The sequence below is a fragment of the Xenopus tropicalis genome, chromosome 7, assembly GCF_000004195.4.
Source record: "Xenopus tropicalis strain Nigerian chromosome 7, UCB_Xtro_10.0, whole genome shotgun sequence".
Taxonomy (NCBI): Eukaryota; Metazoa; Chordata; class Amphibia; order Anura; family Pipidae; genus Xenopus; species Xenopus tropicalis.
In genome coordinates this window covers 133,357,793-133,379,315 of record NC_030683.2, presented here as the reverse complement: position 1 = coordinate 133,379,315, position 21,523 = coordinate 133,357,793, and the positions used below count along the sequence as shown (strand labels likewise).

At 49.7% G+C, this 21,523-nt stretch overlaps 1 protein-coding gene across 1 annotated transcript in view; it reads right to left on the bottom strand.

The window, feature by feature from the left end:
• Positions 1–21,523, bottom strand: part of lrrc4b (leucine rich repeat containing 4B) — a 106,678-nt gene that overhangs the window by 76,293 nt on the left and 8,862 nt on the right. The window contains exon 2 of the mRNA XM_031904760.1: positions 16,648–16,750. The gene's annotated coding sequence lies outside the window, so the exon portion shown is untranslated. The remainder of the gene's footprint in view (positions 1–16,647; positions 16,751–21,523) is intronic.

The following is a 21,523-nucleotide window of genomic DNA, read 5'->3' as shown; positions in this document are numbered from 1 at the left end:
AAGTGCCCAGTGAGTGGCATCTGTAAGTGCCCAGTGAGTGGCATCTGTAAGTGCCCAGTGAGTGGCGTCTGTAAGTGCCCAGTGAGTGGCGCCTGTAAGTGCCCAATGTGGCACCACAAACAAACCCATAACCTCCCTGTGCCGCCATCATGACAGGGATTCTGGGAAATTATTTCGGTTGAACTGTTTATAGGGGACATGGCACTCTATTAGCGAGTGAGTTTGTTGGGGGCAGCACAGATCATACTCGGGGGGTTCAGAAGCGGGACGGGGCACCTGGGTAAGGAAGAAGAGTGACCTCTGCTCAGCTCTAAAGCACGGAATGTTCCGGCTGGTTGCACCCCCTGCAGACCCCAGGCCTGTCCCTTACTGGGGGGGCCCAGTGGCTGGGGGGGAAGATGGAGAGGACATTGAGGTGACAGAATTATCAATAGAGGTTCCTAAATGAAATGAATGCCAAGCTCTCGGAATCAATTTCCCATCAACACTAATTACTTTGATATAAACACTGCAGAGGGGAGCGGGAGTGTCGGGGGGGGGGTTACCCAGAAGGACGGGGGGGGGCAAACTAGGCAGATAAAACCACTTTGCTACGATAAAGTAAGTGAAGGTGCCAAGAAGCTCCAAGAGGGTGAGGTGGAATCCGTCGTTAGTGGGTTTGGGAGTTGTTAGGGCAATATTTGGGTCAGATTGATCGGTTCCATTCAATTCTCTTTCTGCCTGTTCCATTGGGCAGTGACCAGGGCAAATATGCTGGGGACGTTCTGCACATAGAGAGCCCTTGCGCTCTACAGAAATATCTCAGAAGCCATAGGAGACTCTCTCTGTTCTCCTGTCAGACTGCAGCAGTGGCCATAACCTCCCATGGTGCCAACATCCCATCAGACCTGGGTATTTGTCCCTAAATGGAGCAGGTAGATTGGTGCTTCCCCATGGAATCATTACATAGTGGCTCCCAGGTTGGAGGGGAGAGATGGGGAAGTGTAGGTAGATGTTTGAGTCAGCTGATGGGCATAGGGGCAGCCTCTGGGGCCAAATGTTTGAGTCCTCTATGGAGCTTCTGCATCCCAATGCTTGAGTCAGTTGGTAGTGAGAGAGCCTCTAGTTCCTATTGTATGAGTCAGTTGATAGTGAGGGAGCCTCTAGTTCCTATTGTATGAGTCAGTTGATAGTGAGGGAGCCTCTAGTTCCTATTGTATGAGTCAGTTGATAGTGAGGGAGCCTCTAGTTCCTATTGTATGAGTCAGTTGATAGTGAGGGAGCCTCTAGTTCCTATTGTATGAGTCAGTTGATAGTGAGGGAGCCTCTAGTTCCTATTGTATGAGTCAGTTGATAGTGAGGGAGCCTCTAGTTCCTATTGTATGAGTCAGTTGGTAGTGAGGGAGCCTCTAGTTCCTATTGTATGAGTCAGTTGGTAGTGAGGGAGCCTCTAGTTCCTATTGTATGATCAGTTGATAGTGAGGGTGCCTCTAGTTCCTATTGTATGAGTCAGTTGATAGTGAGGGAGCCTCTAGTTCCTATTGTATGAGTCAGTTGATAGTGAGGGAGCCTCTAGTTCCTATTGTATGAGTCAGTTGATAGTGAGGGAGCCTCTAGTTCCTATGGTATGAGTCAGTTGATAGTGAGGGAGCCTCTAGTTCCTATTGTATGAGTCAGTTGATAGTGAGGGAGCCTCTAGTTCCTATTGTATGAGTCAGTTGATAGTGAGGGAGCCTCTAGTTCCTATTGTATGAGTCAGTTGATAGTGAGGGAGCCTCTAGTTCCTATTGTATAAGTCAGTTGATAGTGAGGGAGCATCTACTTCCTATTGTATGAGTCAGTTGATAATGAGGGATCCTCTAGGTCCTTTTGTATGAGTCAGTTGATAGTGAGGGAGCCTCTAGTTCCTATTGTATGAGTCAGTTGATAATGAGGGAGCCTCTAGGTCCTTTTGTATGAGTCAGTTGATAGTGAGGGAGCCTCTAGTTCCTATTGTATGATCAGTTGATAGTGAGGGAGCCTCTAGGTCCTTTTGTATGAGTCAGTTGATAGTGAGGGAGCCTCTAGTTCCTATTGTATGAGTCAGTTGATAATGAGGGATCCTCTAGGTCCTTTTGTATGAGTCAGTTGATAGTGAGTAGAACCTCTAGTTCCTATTGCACTGCTTGGGTTACACCCCCAGATCCCCCACACATAGTAACTCCCTGCAGTGTAACCCTTACTGGCTACTCCCAGCACTGCTTGGGTTACACCCCCAGTTCTGCCACATAAGGATGATGGTTTGGGGCTATTACACAATAATGCTGGGCCCCTCCCTGTGCATTTGGGGGGCAGAGGATTTCCCAGGCTACAAGGCTGAGCTGCACATACAGAAATAGCCCCATCAGCCCCATTACTGGTGATTAATGAGCCCCCGGCCCAGTATCTGGCGCCTGACAGGGCTACAAATCTCCTCTCTGTGCCCCAGATTTTTGCCGGGAGGGGCAGAATATTCATCCCTGGGATCCATGTGACCGGCGCTAAGGGGCCTAAAGGCGCAAGTGGAGAGGGGGCTCAGCTCCATGTGTCGCTCTCTGGCCCAACAGCAGCTGGAGACTTGGCCTTTATTCCGACTGTAGGAACCTTTATCATCAGAAGGAATCTGTATCCCGTGCCCTTTAGGAACTGCTGAGTCTCATCTTGGTTCCTACTGATAATACTACATCATTCTACTGAGTCAGAATATCCCCCATTTCCCCAGCACAACCCTTCCCTGACACAGATTCCCTGCTCCGCTAACAACCCATGTACACTCCGGTGTGCGAGTGTTACTCACAGGGTGGGGGAGTGCTACTCACAGGGTGGGGGAGTGTTACTCACAGGGTGGGGGAGTGTTACTCACAGGGTGGGGGAGTGTTACTCACAGGGTGCGCGAGTGTTACTCACAGGGTGGGGGAGTGTTACTCACAGGGTGGGGGAGTGTTACTCACAGGGTGGGGGAGTGTTACTCACAGGGTGCGCGAGTGTTACTCACAGGGTGGGGGAGTGTTACTCACAGGGTGGGGGAGTGTTACTCACAGGGTGCGCGAGTGTTACTCACAGGGTGGGGGAGTGTTACTCACAGGGTGGGGAAGTGTTACTCACAGGGTGGGGAAGTGTTACTCACAGGGTGGGGGAGTGTTACTCACAGGGTGGGGGAGTGTTACTCACAGGGTGCGCATGTGTTACTCACAGGGTGTGCGAGTGTTACTCACAGGGTGGGGGAGTGTTACTCACAGGGTGGGGGAGTGCTACTCACAGGGTGTGTGAGTGCTACTCACAGGGTGGGGGAGTGTTACTCACAGGGTGGGGGAGTGCTACTCACAGGGTGGGGGAGTGTTACTCACAGGGTGTGTGAGTGTTACTCACAGGGTGTGCGAGTGTTACTCACAGGGTGTGCGAGTGTTACTCACAGGGTGGGGGAGTGTTACTCACAGGGTGGGGGAGTGCTACTCACAGGGTGGGGGAGTGTTACTCACAGGGTGCACGAGTGTTACTCACAGGGTGGGGGAGTGCTACTCACAGGGTGGGGGAGTGTTACTCACAGGGTGCGCAAGTGTTACTCACAGGGTGTGCGAGTGCTACTCACAGGGTGGGGGAGTGTAACTCACAGGGTAAATGAGTGCTACTCACAGGGTGGGGGAGTGTTACTCACAGGGTGGGGGAGTGCTACTCACAGGGTGGGGGAGTGTTACTCACAGGGTGCACGAGTGTTACTCACAGGGTGGGGGAGTGTTACTCACAGGGTGCACGAGTGTTACTCACAGGGTGCGCGAGTGTTACTCACAGGATGCGCGAGTGTTACTCACAGGATGCGCGAGTGTTACTCACAGGGTGGGGGAGTGTTACTCACAGGGTGGGGGAGTGTTACTCACAGGGTGGGGGAGTGTTACTCACAGGGTGGGGGAGTGTTACTCACAGGGTGCACGAGTGTTACTCACAGGGTGCGCGAGTGTTACTCACAGGATGCGCGAGTGTTACTCACAGGGTGGGGGAGTGTTACTCACAGGGTGGGGGAGTGTTACTCACAGGGTGGGGGAGTGTTACTCACAGGGTGGGGGAGTGTTACTCACAGGGTGCACGAGTGTTACTCACAGGGTGCGCGAGTGTTACTCACAGGGTGGGGAAGTGCTACTCACAGGGTGTGCGAGTGCTACTCACAGGGTGGGGAAGTGCTACTCACAGGGTGGGGAAGTGCTACTCACAGGGTGTGTGAGTGTTACTCACAGGGTGGGGGAGTGTTACTCACAGGGTGTGCGAGTGTTACTCACAGGGTGCGCAAGTGTTACTCACAGGGTGGGGGAGTGTTACTCACAGGGTGGGGGAGTGTTACTCACAGGGTGGGGGAGTGTTACTCACAGGGTGGGGAAGTGTTACTCACAGGGTGGGGGAGTGTTACTCACAGGGTGCGCAAGTGTTACTCACAGGGTGGGGGAGTGTTACTCACAGGGTGGGGGAGTGTTACTCACAGGGTGGGGGTGGTGTTACTCACAGGGTGGGGAAGTGTTACTCACAGGGTGGGGGAGTGTTACTCACAGGGTGCGCAAGTGTTACTCACAGGGTGGGGGAGTGCTACTCACAGGGTGCGCAAGTGTTACTCACAGGGTGGGGGAGTGCTACTCACAGGGTCTGAGTACTCAGCACCCCAATTTCCCTAACATTGACCAAATCCTCCCCCATTGGGACAAAAGCCAAGTCCAGGGGTTACCCCTTCCCCCCACTCCTGTATGTGTCGCTCTCTGGCCCCCCCAGGTGGCAACATTAACCCATCCAGCTCGGTGAGGTTATTGCCCCATTTATCTAAGAATACGGAGGAAGACGGAGAGGAATAAATAGACCCTGATTTTATATTTATTATGGTTTGCCCCTTCCTCTGCTGAAGAACCAACCGTATCTCTTACCTTGGGGCAGTTGTTCCTTGTCACCATCACTCACCGGGATCCTGACCAGAGTCTGGGAGTGGCTTATAGTTATTACTTCTCAATCATTGGCTGCTCAGCCCGTTCCCCAGTTCTTTTCTTTGAAACCAGTTGAACCTCAATATCTTTCTGCTCCATCTCCCTCTGTTTCTCTCTGTGGCTTCATTTGCCCCCATTCTCTCCATCTCCCTCTGTTTCTCTCTGTGGCTTCATTTGCCCCCATTCTCTCCATCTCCCTCTGTTTCTCTCTGTGGCTTCATTTGCCCCCATTCTCTCCATCTCCCTCTGTTTCTCTCTGTGGCTTCATTTGCCCCCATTCTCTCCATCTCCCTCTGTTTCTCTCTGTGGCTTCATTTGCCCCCATTCTCTCCATCTCCCTCTGTTTCTCTCTGTGGCTTCATTTGCCCCCATTCTCTCCAACCCCTCTGTTTCTCTCTGTGGCTTCATTTGCCCCCATTCTCTCCAACCCCTCTGTTTCTCTCTGTGGCTTCATTTGCCCCCATTCTCTCCAACCCCACTTGCTCTACTCTCTGTGCCCCCCCAAGTCTCCGCATTATCATGGAGCGCTGAGACTCCAGCAGAGAAGGGATTTATTCCTGAGCCCCCTTTTCTGGATCTAACTGGGGGGCACACTGTACTTCTTAAGATATTTTTCTTCTATATTTCCTACAGTTACACCTTCTCTTCCCTCTCTCTCTGGTCTCTTTCCCTTTCTCTGACCATTTATTGGCTGCCTAATGCCCCCCCTTTTGGAAAACAGTGATACTGGTAAGTCTTCTTCTCATCCCTGTTCTTCTTCTTACCCCTGTTCTTCTTCTCACCCCTGCTCTGCTTCTTACCCCTGCTCTACTTCTCACCCCTGCTCTGCTTCTTACCCCTGCTCTGCTTCTTACCCCTGCTTTTCTTCTCACCCCTGCTCTGCTTCTTACCCCTGCTTTTCTTCTCACCCCTGCTCTGCTTCTTACCCCTGCTCTACTTCTCACCCCTGCTTTTCTTCTCACCCCTGCTCTTCTTCTCACCCCTGCTTTTCTTCTCACCCCTGTTCTTCTTCTCACCCCTGCTCTACTTCTTACCCCTGCTTTTCTTCTCACCCCTGCACTTCTTCTTGCCCCTGCTTTTCTTCTCACCCCTGCTCTGCTTCTTACCCCTGCACTTCTTCTCACCCCTGCTCTTCTTCTCACCCCTGCTTTTCTTCTCACCCCTGTTCTTCTTCTCACCCCTGCTCTACTTCTTACCCCTGCTTTTCTTCTCACCCCTGCACTTCTTCTTGCCCCTGCTCTTCTTCTCACCCCTGCTCTGCTTCTTACCCCTGCACTTCTTCTCACCCCTGCTCTTCTTCTCACCCCTGCACTTCTTCTCACCCCTGCACTTCGTCATGCCCCTGCTCTTCTTCTCGCCCCTGCTCTTCTTCTTGCCCCTGCACTTCTTCTTGCCCCTGCACTTCTTCTCACCCCTGCTCTTCTTCTTGCCCCTGCACTTCTTCTTGCCCCTGCACTTCTTCTCACCCCTGCACTTCTTCTTGCCCCTGCTCTTCTTCTTGCCCCTGCACTTCTTCTTGCCCCTGCACTTCTTCTTGCCCCTGCACTTCTTCTTGCCCCTGCACTTCTTCTCACCCCTGCACTTCTTCTTGCCCCTGCTCTTCTTCTCACCCCTGCTCTTCTTCTTGCCCCTGCACTTTTTCTCACCCCTGCACTTCTTCTTGCCCCTGCACTTCTTCTCACCCCTGCACTTCTTCTTGCCCCTGCACTTCTTCTCGCCCCTGCTCTTCTTCTTGCCCCTGTTCTTCTTCTTGCCCCTGCACTTCTTCTCACCCCTGCTCTACTTCTTACCCCTGCACTTCTTCTCACCCCTGCTCTTCTTCTCACCCCTGCTCTTCTTCTTGCCCCTGCACTTCTTCTCACCCCTGCTCTACTTCTTACCCCTGCACTTCTTCTCACCCCTGCTCTTCTTCTTGCCCCTGCACTTCTTCTCACCCCTGCTCTTCTTCTTGCCCCTGCACTTCTTCTCACCCCTGCTCTTCTTCTCACCCCTGCTCTACTTCTTACCCCTGCACTTCTTCTCACCCCTGCTCTTCTTCTCACCCCTGCTCTTCTTCTTGCCCCTGCACTTCTTCATGCCCCTGCTCTTCTTCTCACCCCTGCTCTTCTTCTTGCCCCTGCACTTCTTCTTGCTACTGCTCTTCTTCTTACCCCTGCTCTTCTTCTTGCCCCTGCTCTTCTTCTCCTTCCAGCAGCTGCGAGGCCTTGAGAGAGAAATGCACAGAAAACCACGAATCCTTCCTGCAGGAACATCCGGTACAATGTCACCCAGAATGTGACCCCAAATCTCTATATTGGGGGTTCCCCCACCAACAGGGCAGGGGCTACACAGCTACACGATGGGTCAGTTCACTATAGAAGAAGCCAAAATTGCTCCTAAACTGCCCCAAAACTTGCCCTGTCAGAGTATCTCCCACGGCCATAAAGCTGCTGTGCAACCCCCCGACAGATCTCTGCCCCCCCAGCCTTCTGTGGTTACTGCCCAGGGCCCTATTGCCCCTTACTGCCCCTATTGCCCCTTACTGCCCCCTTACTGCCCCTTACTGCCCCTTACTGCCCCCTTACTGCCCCCTTACTGCCTATAACTTGTGCAGGGATAGTTGAGTCAGTAGGGAGACAGATTTGCCCTACAATTAGATCCAATCAGATTCCTGATAACAGATCTGAGATTACTGCACCATGTGATCCCTGAAATACATTAACCCTTAACTCAACCCTGAGGCTCAGCTTCTCATTGGGTGGGATATGTCACATGTCCATAAAGCAGGGGATCCAATGGGCCCACATACGCTCAGTGAGACCTACTATGGGCCATAGAGGAGACACCAACCAATCATGTCCCATAAAGGAACCAGCCGGGCCCAACCATGTGATCCGGAACACCTAGAGGGAACCGGGTCGCAATGTCCATTGGGGACTGCACTTGGGTCCCACTCTCCCTTGATACATGTGGCTGAATGCCCGGCTGGCACGTGCCACAAACAATTCACGGGCAGAGGGGGAAGTTCTGCACCAACTGCTTCCTGCCCCCAAGTAACTCCCGTATTTGCCCCAATACCCTCGAGATACAAAACCATGGAATGTTCCCTGATGCTTCTGCTAAAGCCATAGGTGGCGCTGTGGGCATTGGGGGGGCATCGGTGGAATCTCTTCCCATTGGGTTCGTTGTAGGTAAAGCAACACTGGCACCAATCCCTGAACACACTATGCCCAGATTGGAACTTGGTGCCAACGTTCTAGATTTGGAACGCATTACAGCTGAGACAGAGAACATTCTAGATAACAGCGGTGCTGGGTAATCTCTGCCATAGAGAGGGGCACAGCTGGGACCCAGTGATGCCCCTATAGCTGCACCCCCCCCCCGTACCTCTCTGCCCCACTTATTAGCTTAAAGGGACCTGACTCTGCCCCCACCCCTGAGATCATGTGACACAGAGAATAAAGGGAAGCCCCCCCACAGTGAGGGGGATAAATGAATAGACGTTCCCAGTGGCCGTGATCCCCGGCAGCTCCCACATACGGATAAATACGGGGGGGGGGGGGGGGGTGCCAGGGCACTGTGGGGGGAGGGGCTTTGGCTCAGTAACCCCCCACCCACACTAACGTACCCCCAAATCATTCATTCACCCCAAATAGGCAGTGAGGCCCATTCCCCTCTCTGTATCAGCCCTGGCTTATTAACCCTCTCCCTGCTGCCATGCTATTAACCCTCTCCCTGCTGCCATGCTATTAACCCTCTCCTTGCTGCCATGCTATTAACCCTCTCCCTGCTGCCATGCTATTAACCCTCTCCCTGCTGCCATGCTATTAACCCTCTCCTTGCTGCCATGCTATTAACCCTCTCCCTGCTGCCATGCTATTAACCCTCTCCCTGCTGCCATGCTATTAACCCTCTCCTTGCTGCCATGCTATTAACCCTCTCCCTGCTGCTATGCTATTAACCCTCTCCCTGCTGCCATGCTATTAACCCTCTCCCTGCTGCCATGCTATCAACCCTCTCCCTGCTGCCATGCTATTAACCCTCTCCCTGCTGCCATGCTATTAACCCTATCCCTGCTGCCATGCTATCAACCCTCTCCCTGCTGCTATGTTATTAACCCTCTCCCTGCTGCCATGCTATTAACCCTCTCCCTGCTGCTATGCTATTAACCCTCTCCCTGCTGCCATGCTATTAACCCTCTCCCTGCTGCCATGCTATCAACCCTCTCCCTGCTGCTATGTTATTAACCCTCTCCCTGCTGCCATGCTATTAACCCTATCCCTGCTGCCATGCTATTAACCCTATCCCTGCTGCCATGCTATTAACCCTATCCCTGCTGCCATGCTATTAACCCTCTCCCTGCTGCCATGCTATTAACCCTATCCCTGCTGCCATGCTATTAACCCTCTCCCTGCTGCCATGCTATTAACCCTATCCCTGCTGCCATGCTATTAACCCTCTCCCTGTTGCTATGCTATTAACCCTCTCCCTGCTGCCATGCTATTAACCCTATCCCTGCTGCCATGCTATTAACCCTATCCCTACTGCCATGCTATTAACCCTATCCCTGCTGCCATGCTATTAACCCTCTCCCTGCTGTTATGCTATTAACCCTCTCCCTGCTGCCATGCTATTAACCCTATCCCTGCTGCCATGCTATTAACCCTATCCCTGCTGCCATGCTATTAACCCTCTCCCTGCTGCCATGCTATTAACCCTCTCCCTGCTGCCATGCTATTAACCCTCTCCCTGCTGCCATGCTATTAACACTATCCCTGCTGCCATGCTATTAACCCTATCCCTGCTGCCATGCTATTAACTCTCTCCCTGCTGCCATGCTATTAACCCTATCCCTGCAGCCATACTATTAACCCTATCCCTGCTGCCATGCTATTAACCCTCTCCCTGCTGCCATGCTATTAACCCTATCCCTGCTGCCATGCTATTAACTCTCTCCCTGCTGCCATGCTATTAACCCTATCCCTGCTGCCATGCTATTAACCCTCTCCCTGCTGCCATGCTATTAACCCTATCCCTGCTGCCATGCTATTAACCCACTGCCTGCTGCCATGCTATTAACCCTATCCATTTGGGGTGCCTCCACATTTGTCCAGTCTGTGATGTCAGGGACTGACCTTTAACATCAGGGGCGGGGTTATAACATGGCAAACTGCAATTGGCTGATCGTTATGCCATTCACTTCAAAGTCCTGTCTAGATTTCCCCATTTGGAAATTCAGGCAATTTTCACCCAGACAGGAGCTGCCATACTGACTTTCTTTCTGTTTGACATGACTGGGTATTTGGTGCCAGTGTCGGGGGCATTTGCCCTATATGGGTAACATGGCGGCTCCATGCAGTGTGGGAGGAACAGCCTCAGGGTCACTGGAATTCAGGATTCTGCATTCACACTTAATTAGCGTAACAATTACTGTGCAATCATTCATAACGTGGGGGGGGGGGCTCCATGGCTACACATCCCCCCATGTTTTTAGCCAACAACCTACACTTGTCCCTTCTTACCCCTACACTAATACATGATCAGCCACAGGGGCCCTGAGACACTGGGGGGCCCCCAGCACCCCTATAATGACTGCAGGGTCTCAGGGCTTCTCAGTTCCAGGCTCCCATTGGGCGAGGCAACGGCTACTGAGACCTACAGTGAATGTGAATTGCAAGATCAATGCTGATCAATAGAACGGGGGGACTGGGGCACGGGAGGGGGGCTCCGAGCAGCTGCTGTTTGCCTGAGAGGAGACATGTGAGGGGAATATCAATGGGATAATGCAGGACTCTGCCTGTAGCCAGACACAGTGCTTGGGGGCCCAGAAAGCCCACACCCCGGCTCTGTGGCCACCAGTACAGCTTAGCTGGGTCCAGTGGTACCAGTATATTATCTGTATGAGTGGGGGAAGCTCAGAGCCAGACACAATGCTTGGGGGCCCAGAAAGCCCACACCCCGGCTCCGTGGCCACCAGTACAGCTTAGCTGGGTCCAGTGGTACCAGTATATTATCTGTATGAGTGGGGGAAGCTCAGAGCCAGACACAGTGCTTGGGGGCCCAGAAAGCCCACACCCCGGCTCTGTGGCCACCAGAACAGCTAAGCTGGGTCCAGTGGTACCAGTATATTATCTGTATGAGTGGGGGAAGCTCAGAGCCAGACACAGTGCTTGGGGCCCAGAAAGCCCAAACCCCGGCTCCGTGGCCACCAGTACAGCTTAGCTGGGTCCAGTGGTACCAGTATATTATCTGTATGAGTGGGGGAAGCTCAGAGCCAGACACAGTGCTTGGGGGCCCAGAAAGCCCACACCCCGGCTCCGTGGCCACCAGTACAGCTTAGCTGGGTCCAGTGGTACCAGTATATTATCTGTATGAGTGGGGGAAGCTCAGAGCCAGACACAGTGCTTGGGGCCCAGAAAGCCCAAACCCCGGCTCCGTGGCCACCAGTACAGCTTAGCTGGGTCCAGTGGTACCAGTATATTATCTGTATGAGTGGGGGAAGCTCAGAGCCAGACACAGTGCTTGGGGCCCAGAAAGCCCAAACCCCGGCTCCGTGGCCACCAGTACAGCTTAGCTGGGTCCAGTGGTACCAGTATATTATCTGTATGGCCGGTAATGAAGCAGAAAAAAGTTTTAGGCAGATGTTAAAGGGAACCTGTCACCCTCAGAAATGATTCAAAATTCTTTTGTATTGTGTTTGTCAAGCAAAATAAATGTCACGCTGCATAAATAATAGAAATCTTGTTTCCTTCAGTCTTGCAATGACACAATCACAGGCAGCAGGGTGGCGCCATTTTGTGGGCACTGTTATTAAGCTTTGTATCACCCTAACATCATGTGTATGCGCTAGAATGGGGCCCTGATGCCCATGCACTGGCAACTCAATTAGATGGTGAGGAGTGGGAAAGTGAGTGCTGAATGGAAAGTGAAAGTAATTGTCTGCCCCGCCTCTTTGCCTAAACCTGGTATTTTTAAATGCTTTTTTGACTTTTTTTTTACGTACTGTATTTCCACACTTACATAGACATATACACACATTCACACTTTCTAGATGCGTACAGACAAGTATACACAAACGGACACACATGTACTTTTTTTTTTTTAGCTCCTTATTTTATATGTATATTTTATCTTTTTTATATCTATCTTTGTATTTTGTATTTCCCCTAAAAACGATTTATTTCACAGTGTGAGCATTGGACCAGGTATTCTAACCACTAATCTCACTGTAAAATAATTAATTTTGTTATTTCATTGATTTGCCGAATTGTATTTCATTTTTGTGATTTTATTTTAAGTTTTACACTTGCATTGTTGTTCGTTGCTTTTGTTTTAGTGTAGCTTTGCTGTTTGGTATTTTGGTGTAGAAAGAAGTCCTTACCCTTGTTGGATTTGTCAGAATGTGTACTTTCCAAATATATATGGTTTTCTGGGGGTCTCTGTACAGTTAGGGGGTCTTATGGCACATAATATGCAGTCAGGGGCTCTGTTTGCAGAAGCTGTGTTGGCAGGTGAAAAAATTCATATGCACCACTTTTATTTGGGGTCTGTTCATAACCACATATTTATATAAACCTATGCATATTGGCCATCAAACTGTTCAGTAGACCTCTGGCGTTCATATTTGGGGTGATTTGCCTTTGTATGTAAAAAATTGTGTGAGATAAATGCGGCAAATTGCAAAATTTTTAGGTGATTTTCAGAAATGTCATCAAAACCGCTAAGTTTAGGAAAGCTTTGTTGTTTGGCAGTTTGGTGTAGAAAGAAGTCCTTACCCTTGTTGGATTTGTCAGAATGTGTACTTTCCAAAAATATATGGTTTTCTGGGGGTCCCTGTACAGTTAGGGGGGGTTACGGCACATAATATGCAGTCAGGGGCTCTGTTTGCAGAAGCTGAGTTGGCAGGTGAAAAACTTCATATGCACCACTTTTATTTGGGGTCTGTTCATAACCACATATTTATATAAATCTATGCTTATTGGGGATCAAACTGTTCAGTAGACCTCTGGCGTTCATATTTAGGGTGATGTGTCATTGTTTATAAAAAATTGTGTAAGATAAATGCGGCAAATTGCAACATTTTTAGGTGATTTTCAGAAATGTAATCAAAAGTTTAGGAAAGCTTTGTTGTTTGGTGTAGAAAGATATCCTTACCCATGTTTGATATTTCAGAATGTGTACTTTACAAATATATATGGTTTTCTGGGGTCTCTGTACAGTTAGGGGGGTTACGGCACATAATATGCAGTTGGGGGCTCTGTTTGCAGAAGCTGAGTTGGCAGGTGAAAAAATTCATATGCACCACTTTTATTTGGGGTCTGTTCATAACCACATATTTATATAAACCTATACATATTGGGCATCAAACTGTTCAGTAGACCTCTGGCGTTCATATTTAGGGTGATTTGTCATTGTATCTAAAAAACTGTGTGAGATAAATGGGGCAAATTGCATCATTTTTAGGTGATTTTCAGAAATGTCATAAAAACCGCTAAGTTTAGGAAAGCTTTGTTGTTTGGTGTAGAAAGAAGTCCTTACCCATGTTGGATTTGTCAGAATGTTTACTTTCCAAAAATATATGGTTTTCTGGGGGTCTCTGTACAGTTAGGGGGTCTTACGGGGATTTGTTTTCAGAAGCTGAGTTGGCAGGTGAAAAAATTCATATGCACCACTTTTATTTGGGGTCTGTACATAAGCACATTCTTAGATAAACCTATGCATATTGGGCATCAAACTGTTCAGTAGACCCCTGGCATTTATATTTAGGGTAATTTGCCATTGTATGTAAAAAGTAAAATAATTTGTGAGATAAAAGCTGCAGGTTGCAATGTTTCTAGGTGATTTTCAGAAATGACTTAAAAAACACTAAATTTAGGAAAGCTTTGCAGTTTGGTACTGTGGTGTAGAAAGGACCCTTTACCCATGTTGGATTTGTCAGAATGTGTACTTTCCAAAAATATATGGTTTATAGGGGTCACCCTAAATTTTTGCCTCTTTTACCCCACACAAAACTGCCTGTGTGTTTTTAAATTAGGTAAATATAAGCTATGAAATTAGTGTGCACAAGGTATATTTTGGGGTCTATAAGTGCCATGTACTTTGATAAACCTATGTATATTGGGCATCAAACTATTCGGTAGACCCCTGGTGTTCATATTTAGGGTGTTTTATATGGCTACCTAATGACCTGTGAGAGAAAAGATGGAAGTTTTGAGGTGATTTTCAGAAGTTTCGTCAAAATCTGCAATTTTAGAAAAGCTTTACAGCTTCATACTTTGGAGGAGAAAGACATGGATACCCATTTTAGATACGGGGGGATATGTACTTTCTAAAAATATATGGTTTTCTGGGGTGAATGTGCTTGAATGTATGTTTACCCCCCATAAAATGCAGTAAATGAAAGGAATGATAGATCATCTGGGGTATCTTCATCTTGGGGCCCCTACATACCACATACTTAGCTAAACCTATGCACATTGGGCATCAAACTGTTCAGTGGACCCCTGGGGTACATAATTAGGGTGTTTTATCTTGGTACCCAATAGTATATGGGAGGTAGGATGCTGCAAATGAAAAGCTTTGAGGTGATTTTCAGAAATCGAATCACAATTGCCAATTTTAGGAAAGCTGTTGGTTAATGGGCAGTCTTCTCCTTTACAAGCCGCAAGTGGGGGAGGATTAAGCCTGTAGAACCAAGCTGTGGTCTTGGCAATCTCTCTCTATAAAAGCTGAAGGCATGGGGGTGACTAAGCCCTCTGACTCAAACCAGCCCCCAGGTCAAGAATGGCAATTTACTTATGAAACAGGGGGCCAGGGAAAGTGCATTGATCAATCCCCCTCTCTTTTTGTAATGTGTTGATTTTGCAGTTGTTGAAATGATACAACATATGGGGGTATTTTCATTTTGGGGCCCCTACATGCCACATATTTAGGTAAAACTGAACATATTTGGTATCAAACTGTTCAGTGGACCCCTGGCGTTTATATTTTAGGGTGTTTTATCTTGGTACCTAATGATATGTGGGAGATAAGGAGCTGTAGATTGGAAGCTTTGAAACGATTTTTTAACAATTTCACAACATTTTTATAAAAACTGGAACATTTAGGAAAGCATTGCAACTTGGTAATTTGGAGTAGAAAGACAGTTGTGCCTATTCTGGATCCATCAGAATCTGTTCTTTCTAAAAATGTATAGCTTTATAGGGTAAACCTGCTCTAAGTGGAATATTTGGCCTTGAAATCTAAAGTATGTAGCTTTGTGGAGCAGGGCTTTGGGAGGTTAGTAGGTGCTGCTGGGACTTTGTGCCCTATACAAGGGAGAAATCTCCATAAATCTATATATATTTGGTATTGGCACGTTCAAGAGATATTGAACTTTCCAAATCAGTTGTATTTTCCGGCATAAAATAATCCATGTTTCTGATCTATGTGTTTATATCATGAAAAATAGCAATTTTCTTCATTTTTTAGACATTTAGGGGCCTATATCTTGTTACAGAAGTTAAATTACACAAAAATTGTAGAGTATTTTGAAAGCTTAGGTTGTGTCGAACAAAAGGAGATATTATTTTCCCAGGCAAAGTAAAAGTCCCCTCTTGGAAAGGCTCCCAAAGTGAAAGAGTGCAAAATGTTCAAAACCGTCTGGCACTAGAAATTCCAGGGCAACCAATCAGCAATTAGATTTCAACAGTCAGAAAACCAAAGAAAAGCATCTGATTGGCTGCTATGAGCAACATCACCAGTAATGTTTTTTACACAACATGATAAATATACCCCTAGGTGTCAGAGACATGGAAATCCCTGCTCTGTAGAGCTTACAATCTAAATGGGAGGGTAACTTACAGACACAAATAGGGGGGCATTAGTGCTGTAGGTGGGGGGCACCGCTATATAAGTGCCAGTTCCCAGACCAGGGGCAGTGCGAGGGCCCCAATAGGGGGTCTGTGAGTTCTGAAGACACTGAGGGGATATTTGCCAATTGGCGGCTAAAATTCGCCGCGACCATGTAGGAGCCAATGGCCAAGGTCCCTTCACTTATGCTACTAAACTTGACCCTGTGGGCGGGACTAGAACACTCTGATTGGAGCTTACAGTGCAAAGGGTAGAGAGTCTGTGATTGGCTGGGGGTGGAACAAAGATGGCAGTGTACTGGAGTAGTTGAAGGGGGTTTGTGCATCAGGCAGGGGTGGGCTTTGCCTGTGGGTGCGGGCAGGTTTGGCTTGAGCTCTTCCGCTCACCCTCCCACCCCCAACCTTACACTGACTACTCTCTAGTTTATAGGCGTGAGCTCGGCAAACCCCACCCCCTTTTGTGACGTCATTGCAGGGTGGGTCTATATATAGATGGAGGAAGCCGGGTTGGGAAGGGTTTGGGTTGGAGCGGGCAGGTTAGGGTCGACAATTTCTCCACCATCACTAGTGCTTTCCATTGGGAGGATGATGATGATGATAAAGTAAATAATGAGTAAATAACATATTTGTGGCGCCTCCGTCCCTATAATCATTAAATGTGTCCCTGAATAACAATTCTGCAACAGATTATAAACACAATAGTGATGTAATGATGCAGTGATGACATCACAGCACAAACCCCGCCCAGTTCCATCAAACTCTGCTGCTGTTTTCTCTGTAATGTGCAACTGGCACAATGATAACTTGATCAGCTCCACAAATATATAAAAACCCCATTGTGAAAATAGAGATAATTCTCTCACCGATCTCATGAGAATTCCATTGCGCCCAAATCTGCAACTGTGGGCGGAGTTACGTTTGGCTCATCCAATCGAATCCCTCGCTTTGCCTCCTTAATCTCAGCATCTGCACCGCAAATGTAAATATTATATAACTGGGTTACAGATATATAGCAACATTGGGGTAACAGTCACCCCGCTATAGTTCCAGGGGTACCCAGGGCACAAATAAGCACTCACCCCAAATCCCCCCCTAACTGGCCTTCAGGCTGGGCCCCCTTAGCCCATAACAAGGTTACAGATATATAGAAACATTGGGGTAACAGTCACCCCGCTATAGTTCCAGGGGTACCCAGGGCACAAATAAGCACTCACCCCAAATCCCCCCCTAACTGGCCTTCAGGCTGGGCCCCCTTAGCCCATAACAAGGTTACAGATATATAGAAACATTGGGGTAACAGTCACCCTGCTATAGTTCCAGGGGTACCCAGGGCACAAATAAGCACCCCAAATCCCCCCCTAACTGGCCTTCAGGCTGGGCCCCCTTAGCCCATAACAAGGTTACAGATATATAGAAACATTGGGGTAACAGTCACCCCGCTATAGTTCCAGGGGTACCCAGGGCACAAATAAGCACCCCAAATCCCCCCCTAACTGGCCTTCAGGCTGGGCCCCCTTAGCCCATAACAAGGTTACAGATATATAGAAACATTGGGGTAACAGTCACCCCGCTATAGTTCCAGGGGTACCCAGGGCCACCATGGGGGTGTGATTGGGGGTACAGTTGTGCCAGGCCCCATGAAATCTTGTTAAGTAAGAGAGCCCAGTCCCTACATGAACTTTCCAGCAGGGGAATGACCGGTTATTATAGAGTCACATCGGCTGTTTGTATTGGGATCTATTTACTGACTGATATGAGCGGCTCCTACATGAACTTTCCAGCAGGGGAATGACTGGTTATTATAGAGTCACATCAGCTGTTTGTATTGGGATCTATTTACTGAATGATATGAGCGGCTCCTACATGAACTTTCCAGCAGGGGAATGACTGGTTATTATAGAGTCACATCAGCTGTTTGTATTGGGATCTATTTACTGACTGATATGAGCGGCTCCTACATGAACTTTCCAGCAGGGGAATGACTGGTTATTATAGAGTCACATCAGCTGTTTGTATTGGGATCTATTTACTGACTGATATGAGCGGCTCCTACATGAACTTTCCAGCAGGGGAATGACTGGTTATTATAGAGTCACATCAGCTGTTTGTATTGGGATCTATTTACTGACTGATATGAGCGGCTCCTACATGAACTTTCCAGCAGGGGAATGACTGGTTATTATAGAGTCACATCAGCTGTTTGTATTGGGATCTATTTACTGACTGATATGAGCGGCTCCTACATGAACTTTCCAGCAGGGGAATGACTGGTTATTATAGAGTCACATCGGCTGTTTGTATTGGGATCTATTTACTGACTGATATGAGCGGCTCCTACATGAACTTTCCAGCAGGGGAATGACTGGTTATTATAGAGTCACATTGGCTGTTTGTATTGGGATCTATTTACTGACTGATATGAGCGGCTCCTACATGAACTTTCCAGCAGGGGAATGACTGGTTATTATAGAGTCACATCGGCTGTTTGTATTGGGATCTATTTACTGAATGATATGAGCGGCTCCTACATGAACTTTCCAGCAGGGGAATGACTGGTTATTATAGAGTAATATATATATATATATACAGTATATGGGCACTGTATGAGGCTGAACGTATGAGTGGCTGTTTATCCGGCCAATCTAAAGGCAGTATATGTAGAAGCAGTTGGAGGCAAGATGGCGGCCGGGCCCATTGTACAGACGAGTTCTGCTGATTTTCTCAGTAACCTTCAGCCTCTCTCCTTCCTCCTCTCACCGCCTTTCATTTTCACAGGAATTTTCCTGCACTTGCTTCTGTCGCTATGGCAACAGTTTCTGCTGGCCGCCTCCTGTCCTTTCATTGCTCCCACCCTCCCCGTGTCATGGTGCGGGGGGCAGAGGGGCCACGCTGTCTCACTATCGGCAGCTATGAGCCATGTGACTGGGCCCCCACACATTCCCAACCCCCCAATACTGCTCTGTGATATGGAATATCCTCAGCTACATGGGATCCCCGGGGCCCCGGCACAATGTGGCCCCCCGATACACAGTGGCACCCCCTATGGGAAGTCTATGGCTCCCCAACAAGTGTGGCCCCCAGATCCCCTGGGAACGGCCGGCTTAAGGGTTCGACTATTAGCCATTCGGCGTCAGCCTGTGATTGGCCGGAGGCATTGGGCAGGGCCCTTATTGGTGATACTGGGAGGCAATGTTTGGCTGTTTGGGGAGATTCCCTGCAGTCACATTTGGGGGGGATATGGGGGTACATGGGGGGACACGGCCAGTACCATGTGGTGCAGCAACAGAATGAATGTTGGAAACAAAGTATCATCATTTTATAGTAACTTTGTATCACTCGCCCCTAGTAACATTAGCTCCTCCTCATATGAACATTATAGCCCCCGGCAAACTTACCCATGGCCAACATAGCCCCCGGCCAACATAGCCCCCGGCTAACATAGCCCCCGGCCAACATAGCCCCCGATCAACATAGCCCCCGATCAACATAGCCCCCGATCAACATAGCCCCCGGCCAACATAGCCCCCGGCCAACATAGCCCCTGGCCAACATAGCCCCCGATCAACATAGCCCCCAGCCAACATAGCCCCCGATCAACATAGCCCCCAGCCAACATAGCCCCCGGCCAACATAGCCCCCGACCAATATAGCCCCCGGCCAACATAGACCCCGGCCAACATAGCCCCTGGCCAACATAGCCCCCGATCAACATAGCACCCGACCAACATAGCCCCCGGCCAACATAGCCCCCGATCAACATAGCCCCCGATCAACATAGCCCCCGGCCAACATAGCCCCCGGCCAACATAGCCCCCGGCCAACATAGCTCCCGGGCAACTTACCCATGTCCAACATAGCCCCCGGCTAACATAGCCCCCGGCCAACATAGCCCCTGGCTAACATAGCCCCCGATCAACATAGCCCCCGATCAACATAGCCCCCAATCAACATAGCCCCCAATCAACATAGCCCCCGGCCAACATAGCCCCCTGCCAACATAGCCCCCGATCAACATAGCCCCCGATCAACATAGCCCCCGATCAACATAGCCCCCCATCAACATAGCCCCCAATCAACATAGCCCCCGGCCAACATAGCCCCCAGCCAACATAGCCCCCGATCAACATAGCCCCCCATCAACATAGCCCCCCATCAACATAGCCCCCGGCCAACATAGCCCCCAGCCAACATAGCCCCCGATCAACATAGCCCCCGATCAACACAGCCCCCCATCAACATAGCCCCCAGCCAACATAGCCCCCGATCAACATAGCCCCCAATCAACATAGCCCCCCATCAACATAGCCCCCGGCCAACATAGCCCCCGGCCAACATAGCCCCCGGCCAACATAGCCCCCGATCAACATAGCCCCCCATCAACATAGCCCCCCATCAACATAGCCCCCGGCCAACATAGCCCCCAGCCAACATAGCCCCCAGCCAACATAGCCCCCGGCCAACATAGCTCCCGGGCAACTTACCCATGTCCAACATAGCCCCCGGCCAACATAGCCCCCGGCCAACATAGCCCCCAATCAACATAGCCCCCAGCCAACATAGCCCCCGGCCAACATAGCCCCCGACCAATATAGCCCCCGGCCAACATAGACCCCGGCCAACATAGCCCCTGGCCAACATAGCCCCCGATCAACATAGCACCCGACCAACATAGCCCCCTGCCAAAAAGCCCCCGGCCAACATAGACCCCGGCCAACATAGCCCCTGGCCAACATAGCCCCCAATCAAAATAGCCCCCGGCCAACATAGCCCCCTGCCAAAAAGCCCCCGGCCAACATAGCCCCCGATCAACATAGCCCCCGATCAACATAGCCCCCGACCAATATAGCCCCCGGCCAACATAGACCCCGGCCAACATAGCCCCTGGCCAACATAGCCCCCGATCAACATAGCACCCGACCAACATAGCCCCCTGCCAAAAAGCCCCCTGCCAACATAGACCCCGGCCAACAGAGCCCCTGGCCAACATAGCCCCCAATCAAAATAGCCCCTGGCCAACATAGCCCCCAGCCAAAAAGCCCCCAGCCAACACACCTCCGGCCAATATAGCCCCCGGCCAAAATAGCCCCCAGCCAACATAGTCCCCGGCCAACATAGTCCCCGGCCAACATAGTCCCCGGCCAAAATAGTCCCCGGCCAAAATAGCCCCCAGTCAAAATAGGCCCCGGTCAACTTATCCTCCGGCCAATATAGGCCCAGGCCAACTTACCTCCTGCCAGTATAGCCCCCAGGGGACACATTGTTATTTTATAGAAGAGGTCTGATGGGAATGTGATAGGGCCTTTAGAGTGTAAGCTCTGGGGCATGGGCTAATATGAGAGAACAAGTAAGATACCAGGTACTAGGGGAGGGGTCCCCAACCTTTTTTACCCGTAAGCAATATTTAACTATAAAATAAGTGGGAGAGCAACACAGGCATCAAAAGAGGCACTCGGGGGTGACTAATAAAGCCTGTGATTATTTAGTAGCCCAATGTGAACTGGCAGACTATAGGGTATTCTGTTTGGCAGTACCCATGGTCTTTATGCCTCCAACACTTGCCCCCAAGTCAGGAATTCAGTAATAACTCCCTGGTTTGGGGGCACTGAGAGCAACAGCCAAGGGGTTGGGGGGCAACATGTTCCCCCTTCACATGTAAAGGTGCCAGCCTGGAGCTAAAAGGATCTGGGTGCATCTCGGCCATGCCAGTCCTACCCCTGGATCTGCCCCATCCAACCCAGG